Source organism: Scyliorhinus canicula, chromosome 7, assembly GCF_902713615.1.
Source record: "Scyliorhinus canicula chromosome 7, sScyCan1.1, whole genome shotgun sequence".
Lineage (NCBI taxonomy): Eukaryota > Metazoa > Chordata > Chondrichthyes > Carcharhiniformes > Scyliorhinidae > Scyliorhinus > Scyliorhinus canicula.
Window position 1 is genome coordinate 144,855,880 of NC_052152.1, and position 16,729 is coordinate 144,872,608.

General features: G+C 42.4%; 1 non-coding gene across 1 annotated transcript; it reads left to right on the forward strand.

Moving 5' to 3' along the window:
• Positions 1–8,802: 8,802 nt before the first annotated feature.
• On the forward strand, positions 8,803–8,884 carry trnas-gcu. Its single transcript has one exon. It is a non-coding gene; the product is annotated as a tRNA-Ser (tRNA).
• Positions 8,885–16,729: the final 7,845 nt, after the last annotated feature.

Below are 16,729 nucleotides of genomic sequence, written 5' to 3' on the forward strand. Positions count from 1 at the left end.
AGAGAGATTGATCACAGCTCAAGGACTAGTCTAGATTAAATAGACATAGCACGAGGACATCATTAGTTAATACTTAATTATACATTACTGTTTAACAGACTCAGTCTTACTTTATTAATAGTTATAGCTTTGTAGAGTGCTCTGAAATGACTAATGATTAATCATTTAATTGTTCAAAACTGTTCAAACAAAAATATTTAACTGTGATACTTGCCCCCATTATAATTTGACACATGTGAATTAACAGTTTATAAGCAAGGCCACATTTGTTGCCGATATCTTCTGGGCTGTTATATTATCACACAGACTTAATGATGGAATCCATTTAAAAAGTCTTATACCTGGGCACCATGGATTGAAGAGCAAGATGAATTCTCCAAGGGTAAGCAATGTAGATTGACCTTGTGTTGTGCACAGCAGTTTTAAAGCATGGAGACCAATCTTGGCGTTGGCAGGTGAGCATATGGACAAGGCCAGTTGTTTCCCATCACTGTTTATGACAGAAGCATTCCATTTGGCTTCATCAAATGAAGTTGACAGCAGAAACTGGACTTTAGGTCCAGATTTTTCTGAAGGTGCAGGTCCTGAAAGGAAAAAAGGCAGAATTTTATTGAATTCAGAAAATGAATTAGACTCTGTTGCACGTTTTACTTGAGTGCATTACGCGTTTATTGGAGTGTATTAACACGTTAACACGCCTCTGTTTAAAGGCCGTGTGCTTAACACTACTACAGCTCTGTGTGTGTATTTTCAGCTCAGAGTCGCCAGATGCCGTATTTAGACACCTCACAAGTATTTCAAGGTCAGGTTCAAAGTAATAAAACTATACACCGATTAGTAAGTTCAAACGATTAATATTTATTATACAAATATAATAAATACGCATGCACACGCTAAAGACTAATACTTATTACTACTATTAAATGACTAAATACTTATCTAAGGAGGAACCAGCAAGGTCAGGGGACAAGGCCTTTGTTCCTTCCTGGGCTGCACCTTCTGTTCGCTAATAGTCGAATAATGTATAAGCAATGCCGGGTTCACATAGCGAGCGTCGTTTGGCACTTACTGAACGATGGCTGGTGCTCAACGGCTGGTGATGGGAGACAGGATCAACGGCTGGAGTCGGAGTCAGGATACAACAGCAGATCTGGGCCGGAGTCAAAGCAGCAGTCCAAGCCGGAGCACAAAAACAGACAGAACCATGTGCGGGGTCTAACTTTATAGATCCCCCAATGTCCGTGCCTTTTCGGGGCGGGCCTTTACCTGCCATGTATCGATTGGGTCATTTCCCAATCGATATCTTACAAATCCCCCAATCTGAGGGTCTCTTCTCGATGGGTGGGGCGGTCTCTAGGGTCTTTTGTGATGGATACTTCTGGTGCCGTTTCGTCTGGGCGTCCACTCAAAGTATCCATTCAAACCCAAATGTTGCTATTGTGTGTGCCCAGATCTGGATTGCCTCATTACTATGCAAAGCGTTTTGCTATTTACACCTTTGGTTGAGATCTTTCACCTGGCCATAAACTAGTTTCGATACGTGCAGAATGCTAATTAGCCTTTGCAGACTGCTTGTCCTGGCTAAGACTGTTTTCTCCCTACAGTCTTAGCAGTTCTCCATTTTGTTAGCCCAGTGTCCATCTTAGGTGGCTACAACTCTTAGCACAAAAGATATTAGTAAGTGCGTATTATGTAACTGCTAAAAAAGATTGAAACATTCTCTCTCACCAGCTAATAAATGTCAGCTTTTATTAAAGAAAACTATTGTCTCGCAAATAAATTATCGTCCAACAATTCTAAATAAATCTGGCTTCTATTTTTCCTATACAACAAGTTATTTTTCCCCTTTTTCCTTTGGATTTTCTTTCCCATTCATCTGGCATTTTTTGTGCGCTGCCGATCAGGCTGGAGTGCCCTGCGTGGGTGTTGCGGGGTGTAGGGTTGGGGGTGGTGGAGTGCATTGCGGCTTCGAGGGGGTCACGTTAGATGCCTTGGAGATACTGAGGAGTTCCAGCGAGCGGAGCTCCTCAGTGTACAAAGCGGGGCCATGTGGACCCTCTGCCACATGCTCCCCGCTGAAGCCCGTTATCTAACTCGAGTGGCTTTTTTAGCCAAGTGTTTCTCGTTGCTGTGAGCGCCAGGAAACACGCAGCTAAACGAGCTTGCTATGGGGCACTGTTCCCTTTTCGTAAAATCGCACCCATTAGCTCTCTGATTGAGAATTAGGGCTTTCTTTGCTCTGTCAGGTGGATGTAGTAGATCACCAAGCAGATAAACTTGAGCTAAATAGCTGCTGCAACAACAACAGTAGCAAAGAAATAAAACTGATCAGAACTGAAAATGGTACATTTAATTGAAATAAGTGGCAGCATTTCTGCATTATGTACAAAACAACACACTTTGGAGAATGCTACAAAGCAGTATAAGGAATGGGTTAAGAGACATTCCAATTAGATGTCTCATTTATGTTAAGTATCCAATAATTGACACTGATTATGTAAAGAGGCTTCAGGTGGCCTTTGAGGCATGTGATGTGTTGATGGAGTTTTGTACAGAGTATGTTAAAGGAAAAATAAAGGTGTTTGTGAAAAGGAGCAGAACTCTTGAATCTTTACACAATAGTAGCCAGAGGCTAACACTGGTAGAAGAGGATGTTTTCTGTGCAAATGTGAAGGGTTGAAAGATACATCTTTTCCAGACCGAACCAAAGAGCGAGCGAGAAAAATATACATATATATATATACATATATGGCTGAACCTAGAATAAAGATGGCTGGATATGACTATCCACAATTATTTTCTGAAAGGGGATCAACAGCAGCGAAAACCGACCGGGAGAAACAAGTAAGAACACCAACATCAGAACCATTCTCGTATTGCCCTCTCTGTATTGGACATAACTACTGTAATTGTTTCCCTGACACCTAAATAGTTTCCTCCCTAGTTCCCCCCCCTCCCCCCCCCCCCCCCCCCCCCCACAAACATGTATTTATTTATTTATTAAACATAATAGGAAAGAGGGCCAGTATGGCTCTGAGGAAGAGCAGAAGGGAGATGTTGCTGAAAACAGTGGATCTGGTGGCCTGAAGTGCATATGTTTTAATGCAAGAAGAATAACAGGTAAGGCAGATTAACGTAGAGCTTGGATTAGTACTTGGAACTATGATGTTGTTGCCATTATAGAGACCTGGTTGAGGGAAGGACAGGATTGGCAGATAAACGTTCCAGGATTTAGATGTTTCAGGCAGTATGGAGGAGGATGTAAAAGGGGCGGAGGGGTTTTGTGACTGGTTAGGGAGCATATCACAGCTGTACTGCGGAGGACACCTCAGAGGGCAGCGAGGCTACATGGGTAGAGATCAGGAATAAGAAGGGTGCAGTCACAATGTTGGGGGTTTACTACAGGCCTCCCAACAGCCAGTGGGAGATAGAGGAACAGATAGGTAGACAAATTTTGGAAAGTAGTAAAAGCAACAGGGTTGTTGTGATGGGACACTTTAACTTTCCCAATTTTGATTGGAACTCACTTCACGCTAGGGGCCTGGACGGAGCAGAGTTTGTAAGGAGCATCCAAGAGGGCTTCTTAAAACAATATGTAGAAAGTCCAACGAGGGAAGGAGCTGTACTGGACCTGGTATTGGGGAATGAGCCCGGCCAGGTGGTAGATGTTTCAGTAGGGGAGCATTTCAGGAAAAGTGATCACAATTCAGTAAGTTTTAAAGTGCAGGTGGACAAGGATAAGAGCGGTCATAGAGTAAATTTGCAAAATTGGGGGAAGGCTAATTATAATAATATTAGGCGGGAACTGAAGAATATAGATTGGGGGTGGATGTTTGTGGGTAAATCAACATTTGATATGTGGGAGGCTTTCAATTGTCAGTTGTAAGGAATTCAGGACTGGCATATTCCTGTGAGGAAGAAGGATAAATATGGCAAATTTCAGGAACCTTGGATAATGAGAGATATTATAGGCCTCGTCAAAAATAAAAAGGAGCCATTTGTCAGGACTAGAAGGCTGGGAACAGACAAAGCCTGTGTGGAATGTAAGGAAAGTAGGAAGGAACATGAGCAAGGAATCAGGAGGGATTAAAGGGGTCACAAAAAGTCATTGGTAAATAGGGTTAAGGAAAATCCCAAGGCTTTTTACATGTACATAAAAAGCAAGAGGGTAGCCAGGGAAAGAGTTGACCACTGAAGGACAGTGGAGAGAATCTATGTGTGGAGCCAGAGGAAATGGGCAAGGTGCTAAATGAATACTTTACATTAGTATTCACCAAGGAGAAGGAATTGGTGGATGTTGTGTCTGGAGAAGGGTGTGTAGGTAGCCTGGATCACATTGAGATCCAAAAAGATGAAGTGTTGGGCGTCTTGAAAAATATTAAGATGGATAAGTCCTCAGGGCCTGATGGGATCTTCCCCAGAATAATGAAGGAAGCAAGAAAGGAAATTGGTGAGGCCTTGACAGAAATCTTTGGATCCTCAATGTCTTCAGGTGATGTCCAGGAGGACTTGAGAATAGCCAATGTTGTTACTTTGCTGAAGAAGGGTAGCAAGTTAATCCAGGGAACTAGAGGCTGGTGAGCCTTATGTCAGTGGTAGGAAAATTACTGGAGAGAATTCTTCGAGACAGGATCTACACCCATCTGGAAGCAAGTGGACTTATTAGCGAGAGGCAACACGGTTTTGTGAAGGGGAGGTTATGTCTCAGTAATTTGGCAGAGTTTTCTGAGGAGGTCACAGAGATGATTGATGCAGGTAGGGCAGGGGACATTGTCTATATGGACTTCAGTAAGGCCTTTGACAAGGTCCCTCATGGCAGACTGGTACAAAAGGTGAAGTCACATGGAATCAGAGGTGAGCTGGCAAGATGGATACAGAACTGGCTTGGTCATAAAATGCAGAGAGTATCAATGGAAGGGTGCTTTTATGAATGGAGGGCTGTGACTAGTGGTGTTCCTCAGGGTTCAGTGCTGGGACCTTTGCTGTTCGTAGTATATTTAAATGATTTGGAGGAAAATGTAACCGGTCTGATTAGTAAGTTTGCAGATTACACAAAGGATGGTGGAATTGCGGATAGCGATGAGGACTGTCAAAGGATACAACAAGATTTAGGTCGTTTGGAGACTCGGGCGAAGAGATGGCAGATGGAGTTTAATCCGGATAAATGTGAGGTAATGAAATTTGGAAGGTCTACAGGTAGGGAATATACAGTTAATGGTAGAACTCTCAAGAGTATTGACAGTCAGAGAGATCTAGGTGTACAGGTCGACAGGTCACTGAAAGGGGCAACACAAGTGGAGAAGGTAGTCAAGAAGGCACAGGGCATGCTTGCCTTCATTGGCCGAGACATTGAGTATAAAAATTGGCAAGTCATGTTGCAGCTGTTGTTATGGGCTAGGGTTTCGAGAACCCCAAAGTGTATCATGAAGGTCACCTGACCCACAACTTTTAATGGATTATGGTATGGGGAGCACATGGCCCACACTACAGGTATGGTACAGCAGACATGGAAAAGTATTTTTTTAAGCAAAACAGTGTTTATTCTATGAACTCAAGTTAACCTTTTTAAAACACACAGTGAACATCTTAGCAACTATCAATTCAAATACAACCCCTAAAGAATATAGCACTAAGTAACCCTTTTTTAACTTCCCAAACAACATCCAGAAGACAAAAGAAACACCTTTTAACAGAAGCACATTACATTCACTACTGAGAACATTTATAATTCTGAATTCACCAAATGATCAAGAGATAGTCTTTTCATGGCAGAGAGAACAACAGTACACCTGCTTTGTCTGGCTTCAGCTCCAACACTGAAAATGAAACTAAAACACACCATACAGCAAACAGCTTAAAACTCAAGTAAAAAGCTTACAGGCAGCCCAGCTCCACCCACACTCTGACATCACTGCAGAAATATGAGCAGCCAAACATTTCTTAAAACTACATTCTCATGACACTGTATAGAACCTTATTTAGGGCACACTTGGAGTATAGTGTTCAATTCTGGTTGCCACACTACCAGAAGGATGTGGATGCTTTAGAGAGGGTGCAGAAGAGATTTACCAAGATGTTGCCTGGTATGGAGGCCATTAGCTATGAGGAGCGGTTGAATAAACACGGTTTGTTCTCACTGGAACAACGGAGGTTGAGGGGCGACCTGATAGAGGTCTACAAATTTATGAGGGGCATAGACAGAGTGGATAGTCAGAGACGTTTTCCCAGGGTAGAGGGGTCAATTGCTAGGGGGCATAGGTTTAAGGTGCGAGGGGCAAGGTTTAGAGGAGATGTACGGGGCAAGTGTTGTACACAGAAGGAAGTGGGTGACTCGCTGGCGGAGGAGGTGGTGGAAGCAGAGACAATAGTGACGTTTAAGGGTCATCTTGACAAATATATGAATAGGATGGGAATATAGGGATACGGATCCCGGAAGTGTAGAAGATTTTAGTTTGGACGGACAACATGGTCTGCGCAGGCTTGGAGGGCCGAAGTTCCTGTGCTGTACTTTTTTTTGTTCTTTGTTCTTTGTAATATTGCTAACTATACAGTGTTGCTATTTTTGAGCTTATAGAACATAGAATATTACAGTGCAGTACAGGCCCTTCGGCCCTCGATGTTGCGCCGACCTGTGAAACCACTCTAAAGCCCATTTACACTATTCCCTTATCATCCATATGTTTATCCAATGACCATTTAAATGCCCTTAATGTTGGCGAGTCCACTAATGTTGCAGGCAGGGTGTTCCACGCCCTTACTACTCTCCGAGTAAAGAGCCTTCCTCTGACATCTGTCCTATATCTATCTCCTATCAATTTAAAGCTATGTCCGCTCGTGCTAGCCATCACCATCCGAGTAAAAAGGTTCTCATTGTCCACCCTATATAATCCTCTGATCATCTTGTATGCCTCTATTAGTCACCTCTTAACCTTCTTCTCTCTAACGAAAACAACCTCAAGTCCATCAGCCTTTCGTCCTAAGATCTTCCCTCTATACCAGGCAACATCCTGGTGAATCTCTTCTGCACCCATTCCAGTGCCTCCACATCCTTCCTATAATGCGGTGACCAGAACTGCACGCAATACTCCAAATGCGGCCGCACCATAGCTTTGTACAGCTGCAACATGACCTCATGGCCCCGAAACTCAGTCCCTCGACTAATAAAAGCTAACAAACCATACGCCTTCTTAACAGCCCTATCAACCTGGGTGGCAACTTTCATGGATCTATGTACATGGACACCGAGATCTCTCTGCTCATCCACACCACCAACAATCTTACCATTAGCCCAGTACTCCTTCCAAAATGAATCACCTCACACTTTTCTGCATTAAACTCCATTTGCCACCTCTCAGCCTAGCTCTGCAGCTTATCTATGTCCCTCTGTAACCTGCAACATCCTTCCACACTGTCCACAACTCCACCGACTTTAGAGTCATCTGCAAATTTACTCAACCATCCTTCTATGCCCTCCTCCAGGTCATTTATAAAAATGACAAACAGCAGTGGCCCCAAAACAGATCCTTGTGGTACACCACTAGTAACTAAACTCCAGGCTGAACATTTCCCATCAATCACCACCCTCTGTCTTCTTACAGCGAGCCAATTTCTGATCCAAACTGCTAAATCACCCTCAATCCCATGCCTCCGTATTTTCTGCAATAGTCTAACGTGGGGAACATTATCAAACGCTTTACTGAAATCCATATACAACACATCAACTGCTTTACCCTCGTCAACCTGTTTGGTCACCTTCTCAAAGAACTGAATAAGGTTTGTGAGGCACGACCTACCCTTCACAAAACCGTGTTGACTATCCCTAATCAAGTTATTCCTTTCTAGATGATTATAAATCCTATCTCTTATAAACCGGCCCAGGGGACTTATCTATTTTCACACGTTCCATAATTGCTAACACCTCCCTCTTGTGAACCTCAAGCCCTTCTAATCTAGTAGCCTGTATCTCAGTATTCTCCTCGACAACATTATCTTTTTCCTGTGTGAACACTGATGAAAAATATTCATTTAGCACCTCTCCTATCTCCTCGGACTCTACGTACAACTTCCCACTACTGTCCTTGACTGGCCCTACTCTTACCTTCGTCATTCTTTCATTCCTGACATACCTGTAGAAAGCTTTAGGGTTATCCTTGATCCTACCTGCCAAATACATCTCATGTCCCCTCCTGGCTCTTATTAGCTCTCTCTTTAGGTCCTTACTGGCTAACTTGTAATTCTTGAGCGCCCTAACTGAAACTTTGCGTCTCATCTTTACATCAGCCTCCTTCTTCCTCTTGACAAGTGATTCAACCACTTTAGTAAACCACGGTTCCCTCGCTCGATCACTTCCTCCCTGCCTGACAGGTACATACTTATCAAGAACACGCAGTAGCTGTTCCTTGAACGAGCTTCACGTTTCAATTGTGCCCATCCCCTGCAGTTTCCTTCCCCATCCTATGCATCCTAAGTCTTACCTCATCGCATCATAATTGCCTTTCCCCCAGCTATAACTCTTGCCCTGCGCTATATACCTATCCTTTTCCATCGCTAAAGTAAATGCAACTGAATTGTGGTCACTATCACCAAAGTGCTCACCTACCTCCAAATCTAGCACCTGTCCTGGTTCATTACCCGGTACCAAATCCAATGTCGCCTCGCCTCTTGTTGGCCTACCTACATACTGTGTCAGGAATCCCTCCTGCACACATTGGACAAAAACGGACCCATCTAAAGTACTCGATCAATAGCGTTTCCAGTCAATATTTGGAAAGTTAAAGTCCGCCATAACAACTACCCTGTGGTGACGAGGTGGCCGAGTGGTTAAGGCGATGGACTGCTAATCCATTGTGCTCTGCACGCGTGGGTTCGAATCCCATCCTCGTCGCACTGCAGCTCCATAACAACTACCCTGTTACTTTCGCTCCTATCCAGAATTATCTTTGCAATCCTTTCCTCTACATCTCTGGAACTTTTCGGAGGCCTATAGAAAATCCCTAACAGGGTGACCTCTCCTTTCCTGTTTTTAACCTCAGCCCATACTACCTCAGTAGACGAGTCCTCATCAGACGTCCTTTCTACCACCGTAATACTGTCCTTGACTAACAATGCCACCCCTCCCCCTCTTTTACCACCTTCCCTGAGCTTACTGAAATATCTAAACCCCGGAACCTGCAACAACTATGCCTGTCCCTGCTCTAGCCATGTCTCCGAAATGGCCACAACTTTGAAGTCCCAGATACCAACGCATGCTGCAAGTTCACCCTTGTAGCTGGTGTACAATATTCTACCAGATTTTTAAAAATAATACCTTTGATTCTGTGGACATAACTATAAATATACAATGTTCAAAAACTCAATAAAAATCACTTTATAAAAAAAAATTCTGAAAGGGGACCGGACGACCAATGGAAAAGTGCAGTTGTTATGTGGACTAAGGTAACTGCCTTGGGAAAGCGGAAACAAGGTATGGCATTGGCTCTTTCTCTACCTTATGCGAGTAAAACCAAGGCAAAATGTTTCCTGAACTGGAATTTGAACAATTAGACTCAGAAGAAGTTCTTGAGACTCTATTACATTTTATGGATAAGATTTATCAAAAGAATGACTTGTTAAGTGTGCATGAAGCCTGGTCAGAATTTTATAGATTTGTGAAAATATCTCTATTGAGGACTATATAAGGAATTTAACAGACTATACAGAAGGCTGCACAAACACCGCCTGGAATTTCCACAGTCTGTGTTGGCAGTTAGGTTACTGTGCTTGAGTGACCAATATGGATAGGCTCCTGGTTTTGAAAGGAGTTAAGTTAGCGGATAATTATACCTTATTCGATCAGATGATAAACGCCTCAAAGAAGTTTCTGGGGAAATATTCAATTCCTATGGTTCTTATGACACAAATGGGTCAGTCAGCAATAAAGCAGACTATGGAAGATACACTATTGGCAGGATGGCAAGATCGTATAGCTGCGAACAGGTTACAAGACTATGGGAAGAGATCGGGACCCGGAAATTATGAGGACAGAAACCCTTTTAAAACCTATAATAGGAGGAGGGACATGGAGAATGGAAATAGGAAAATGAAGCCCAGAAATGCCCGGGGTATGATAAATCGATGTTTTTGGTGTCACTCTCAATACCATTATGCTTTCAACTGTCCGACACGTTATAACATGACATGGAAGAGTCGGAAGAGGAAAAAGATAGTGACCAGAAAGAAGGCATTGTCCTACTAATAAGCTGCAGAATCCTTCAATTGTGTTGTATTGGATAGTGGCTGCACATCTACTGTGTGTGGAATTGACTGGTTAACTGTTACTTGGACTCCTTGAATGCTGAAAATCATAACAAGGTTAAGGAATTTGAAAGTTCCACAAGTTTATGGTTTGGGGATGATACTACTCTGAAGTCACTGAAAAGAGTAGTGATCCTTTGCAATATTGCCGAAGTGAATCATTTCATTAGCACAGATGTTGTATCAAGTAAGATACCTTTGCTTCTGAGCAGACTGTCGATGAAGAAAGCACATATGAAACTGGATATGGAACAGGATAAGGCAACAGTTTTTGGAAAGATGGTGGACTTACAATTTACAGTCAGGACAGTAATGTATTCCATTACTGACTAATAATATTTCAGGTGCAATTGTTAAGGATGTGTTATTGGCAGTTGGAAATGGGACTTTAGCTGATAAAAAGCTTTCTGTATTAAAACTGCATTGGCAATTGGCGCATCCCTCTCCTCGGAGGCTGGAAAATTTATTGAAGTGTGCAGGGGTTAGGGATGAAGACTGTACAAAGCTGATAGAACAGGTTAGTGATCGCTGTGAGGTTTGTAGGAAGTACAGAAGGACACCATCATGACTGATAGTAACCCTACCTTTGGCCAGGGATTTTAACGACATTGTGGCGATGGACCTTAAGATCTGTGATGATGCTAACAACATATTTATTTTGCATTTTGCAGATTTAGCAACCTGATTTAGTCAGTCAACCATTATACAACGTAAATAAAAGAAAGTAATCCTGGATCAGATCGAGGAAAAATGGATAGGGACAGGAATGGGCCCATAGGCAAAATTCCTTGCAGATAACGGGGGAGAATTTGCAAATGATAAGTTTAGAGATATGTGTGAAAACGTGAATATCACAGTTATGAATCCGGCTGTGGAAAGCCCATTTAGTAATGGTGTGTGAAATAAACCATGCAGTAATAGATGACATGCTCTGGAAACTTTTGGCAGATAGACCAAATTGCAACTTAAATTCAGCAGTACATGCAAAGAATTTGTTGCAGATGGTTGGGGGCTACAGTCCATATTAATTAGTGTTTGGTAGAAATCCTAAATTTCCGTCCATTTTGGATGATCAGCCTCCAGCTTGGGAAGGGACTGCAATTAACTCTACCTTTGCTGAGCATTTAAATGCATTACATAGCAGTAGGAAAGCTTTTTTGGAAGCAGAAGTCTCTGAAAAAATTTGCAGAGCTTTAAGGCATAATTTATGGCCATCAAATATCGTTTTTCAGCAAGGCGACATAGTATACTCGAAGAGAGACAATTTTAATGAATGGATAGACCCAGGGAAGATCATAAGCCTACATGGCAAAACAATTATTTTGCAACATGGCAATCAGACTTTTGGGGTACATTCGTCATGGATAATAGGTGCAGATTACAAATTTTCTAATTTAGACACAACAAACAGACATGATGAGGAACTAGGGTCATCTGGTATGTATGTGTTACAGAACTAGGAGGGCCAGTTAACTGATATTGACAGGGTTTCTGTAGAGGAACACAATACTTCTGATTAATTAGAACAGGCAATTTTTCGAAAAGGACAACTGCCAGAAGTTGGTACAAAAGTGACATACTTGCCTGAAGGGTCCAGTCAATGGAAGGATGCAACTGTTATTAGTAGAGCATGGAAGGCCACTGGAAAGTGTAAACTGGTTGAATGTGCAGCATTCAGGCAAGGGTGTCAAGACAATGGATTGGGAACACAAAGTTCAAAAATGGAGGGCACAGAAACGCAGTGCCAGTTCAGATAGTACATCGGATAGTGAACAGGTTCACATGAAAAGGTCGAGAACTATTGAAAGGACATCTCACAGCAGAAGGGAAAGATCAAGCAGCAGCAGTACAGAACGAGATCCCAGGCGGGATAGGGGCTGTAGTTTGTCAAGGTCTCAGAAGATGGGTAAGATTACGAATGCTACTAGGAGTAGAAGCCCACATGCTCGTGAGATTTTGGTGGCTTCCAATAAACTAGATGAAAAAGTTATCAAAGACGCCAAACAGCAAGAACTGCATAGTTGGAGTGAATGTGGGGTATACACAGAAGTACCGGATAGGGGACAAAGAGCTGTATCCCACAAATGGATTTGCACGGAAAAGGTTCTTCTGGATAGAACTTAAGCAAAGGAGAGGCTTGTGGCAAGGGGATTTGAAGAAAACTTCGAAGATCAGGATTTAAGGGTAGATTCACCTACGGCAAGAAAGGTTATTTTAAAGATCTTTTTGGCTCTATTAGCCACAAAGGCATAGGAATGCAAATCTATAGATATAAAAGCTACCTTTTTGTAGGGGCATCAGCTTCAATGAGACATTTTTCTCCGACCTCCTAAAGAGGCAGCTAACACAGAAGGGTTACTCTGGAAGTTGAACAAATGTGTATATGGATTAAATGATGCATCTAAGGTCTAGTATTTTTTGGTAAGGTCAGTTTTAATAAAGTTAGGCTTTTGCCAGTTGAAAGCAGATCCGGCAATGTTTTACTGGCACTATAAAGGAAATCTTTCTGGAACCTTTATGATGCATGTCGATGATTTTTTGTGTGGTGGGACTAGTGATTTCGAAGCTATTGTCATCTCTGGGTTGAGGAAAGAATTCAGGGTTGGAAGTCAGGCTTCCGGTGCACTTAAATATATTGAACTGGAAATCGGACAGACTAAGTTAGGTACAGCTTTACATCAGCCATCTTATTTGGAGAGCATCAGCCCCATAGCAATTAGTCATGGTCGGGTTTCATAAAAAGACGCAGTGTATTCAAAGATGGAAAAAGAACAACTACGTAATTTAATTGGGCAACTGAATTGGTTAGATAGACAGTCTAGACTGGACGTTAGTTTTGATGTCTTAGAATTGAGTACAAAAATGAATGATCCTAAAGTGGAAGACCTAATGAGAGCAAATAAAGCATTGGTCAAACTAAAAATGCAGGAGTGTGTTTTGAGGTTCCTGGTTTTTAGGTGATCTGAGGCACTTGAAACTCAAGTTTATACTGATGCATCCTATGCAAATTTATGTGATGGGGTTTCAAGCGCAGGATGTTTTATAATTTTCCTTTCGGAGAACAATGGTAAATATTGCCCTCCTGTGTGGGAAACAAAGAAAATAAGGAGAGTGGTCAAAAGCACTTTGGCTGCTGAGACGTTAAGCCTTGGAGAGATGATGGATGTGGTCATTTTATATATATCAGATATTGACAGACATTTTGGGATTAGGGGATTTGGTAACATACCCATTGAATGTCACATTGACAATAAATTCCTGTGGGAAAATGTGTACTCTACAACAAGTGTCAATGAGAAAATATTGAGATAGACATCGCAAGTTTGAAGCAGGTGTTGGACAGAGTGGAGATAGCAAAAATTAAATGGGTCGTCAGTAGCTATCAATTGTCCGACTGTTTAGCAAAAAGAGGGGCTAGTTCACAGAAACTTTTGGCTATTGTTAATGAAGGGCACCTGTTTCTGTGACTTTGGTTTCTTTTCTTCAAAAAAAGGAGGGAAATTGCGGGTGTTTTTGAGTTTCTTGTCATTTTGTTTTCACCAAATTATTTTTTTTCTCCAAGGAAGGGGAGACTATTAAGAAATGGGTTGAGAGACATTCCAATTAGAGTCTCATTTATGTTAAGTATTAATAATTGACACTGATATGTAAAGAGGCTTCAGGTGGCCTCTGAGGCACGTGATGTGTTAATGGAGTATCGTACAGTGTTAAAGGAAAAATAAATGTGTCTGTGAAAAGGAGCAGAACTCTTGAATCTTTACACAGCAGCAGCCAGAGGCTAACATAAAGTCTTGGGATTTAAGTGATGCAAACTATCAACAAGTTTACAGTGTGTGGACAAGTCTGTAATACAACAACCACTTACTTCATAAAGCACCTACAATAGCAAAATATCCCAAGGGGGCTTCGCAGGAGTGTCATCGACTGTTGTTTTTGCTCAGAAATATTTACGATAAAATATTTAGAAGAGAAATGTCTTTTGGAAGCAAAGTAAAAAAGAATACGCATTTTGCCTCTGACACCAGGCAGCTTTGAGACCACACCACCCACATTATCAAGGGCATAGTCAGTGCTTTATTCAATTCAGTGGCCAGGCCTTGCCCCACCAAAAACTGAGGTTGCAGCTCCGGCCACTAGGAGTGATCAGTGTGCTTCCAAGGCAGACTTAATCACTGAAGCCACAAAGGGAAAAACATTATCTTGCAGGCTGATTTATTTATCCTCTGCTCAATGGCAAATTTCCAGGATGAGGACAGCAAGGGCTTGGAGAATGGAAGAACAAGCCTGCTGAAGGACCTCAGCCAAATGGGTGTTTAAAGGACAACTTCTGATTATTAAATAGTAGACTGTCTAAAACTTGTGCCAGATTAATAATCATTTTCTGAGTAAGGTGGATCAGAAAGGCCGGTCATCCAATGTGACTCATTGAGTTTTGTCTTTTAAACACTAGCACTCCAAGAATTGGTCAAATTATTTACTTTGACTTTTCACTGTTGAAGTTGCTATTTTGTCCTGTGGTTGGGGTCCAAATGGGGTGCTTTGAGGTTTGTCTACTCTCCCAAAGTAATCTGCCCAAGACTGTAATTTGGTCAAACCATTATTTTTTATTCAAAGCTTCTATATACATATTGGGATCTCTGCATGATGTTGGAACTCCATTGCCTCCAGATCTCTGTTACTCAATCAGAAGGGTCAGGATTCTTCTCTCCCTTTTTCACCTTGCAGGAGAGCAGGTGAAGGTGGAGGATGCAATGGGAGTCTCCAAATGACTTACACGCCAATGGGATTTCCCATTCCCATTGTCTCCGTGCCCCCCTACTGATGTAATAATGGGGTAACTGCCCAGAAATGACGGAAACCCCGTCACCATCTCATTGAGTGTCCCCACTGTGTCTCCTCATGTTAGGGAACCCTCCATCCACAAGATTTACAAATTGTCAGGACCAAAGGAGACCAGGCGAAGACAACCCCCCACCGAGTGAACAGAGGTAAGTACAGTGTCCCCGGCATCATTTGCTTCTGATGTTAACCCCTTATTTTACATCTCTCCCAAATCTCTCTCACGATTATATACACCCTTCTACAGTCACCATCCTTAAACCCCAGAACCAGCTTTGTTGGCCATGCCTAGTTGTTCTGAGAACTGTCAAGGTCCCGTTACACTATTTGAATTAAAGCAGGTAGCTTTCCCAGTAGCATGGTAAAATATGCTGCCTAGTTAACATCAATAACAGTTTTTTTCTTTTGTAAAAACTTCTGTGGGCAAAATGGCTGCTGCTTTTGCTTAATAACCGTCTGCAGCACAAATTAATTCATCGTATGGGCAACATTTACAGACATTTTTCACAGAGCAAGGTATGTATTTTCTTTGTTCCTTATTATCTCTGGCTTCTTAAAATTATCTTGATTCCGAACAGAATACAGATACCATTTAACCTAATCCTTATAAAGCATGTTGAGAAAGATTCCAGTTAGTCAGGTTGTCACCTTAAACATAAAAATATACAGGATGGATCAAGCTGTCTGTACCCAAGCTTCAAACAAACTCATCTTAAATAGGAACCACAATATTCTGATCCCAGAACCACCTATCACCCTGGGATGCAGGTAGCCTTCAGTTTATGTTCATAGCCTAATAATCCTAAAATACTTCCTCAAAAAAAAATTAACTCAATTTCAGGTTATATTTAATTTTTGGTGCTGTTGTTATCTTGATAGTTTTTAATGTAAGAGCTCAGTCAGCTGAATGACAAATTAAGCAATAGTGTAATACGGGCAACTGTTAACATAGCTACTGACTCAGGTGCAACAGTGGTTAGCACTGCTGCCTCACGGCGCCGAGGACCTGCGCTCCCGGCCCCGGTCCCTAATGCTGGCAGGAAAGTCGGGGGTAGGTGGGTGGGGCGGTGAAGTTGATGCTGATAGTGGAAGGGGGCACTGAAGCCGTGGAGCTGGCAAGGATGGTGATGCGGCAGACACTGTAGCCCTGATGCCAGTGAGGATGATGGCGGGGCAGGGTACTGAAGTCCCGATGCTGGCGAGGATGGTGGTGGGGCGGGGTACTGAAGCCCCGATGTTGGTGAGACAGACAGTGGTGGATGGGTAGCCTTTACTGACGCTTGGAGCTCAAGGCGCCCTGTTCGCTTTAAAGCCGGGTTTGCTGGCATGTCCCTCTCAGTGCCGGTGCGAAACTCACCTCTCTCCAAAGAAATTTGTACGTGAAGGTGGATTGTGATCTGGATAGTGCCAACACACCCGGCAGGAATCATATTGCTTTCCCTGTCGGAAACCACAATTCAAAATTCAATCCACAGATGCTGACCTGCTGAAATTTTCTAACATTTCTTATTCCAACACTTCTGGCATTTATTTTTCTAGTAGTGTTTAATTCACTGCCACTTCTCTCCCACATATTCTTACCTTGAGGAAGATCTGC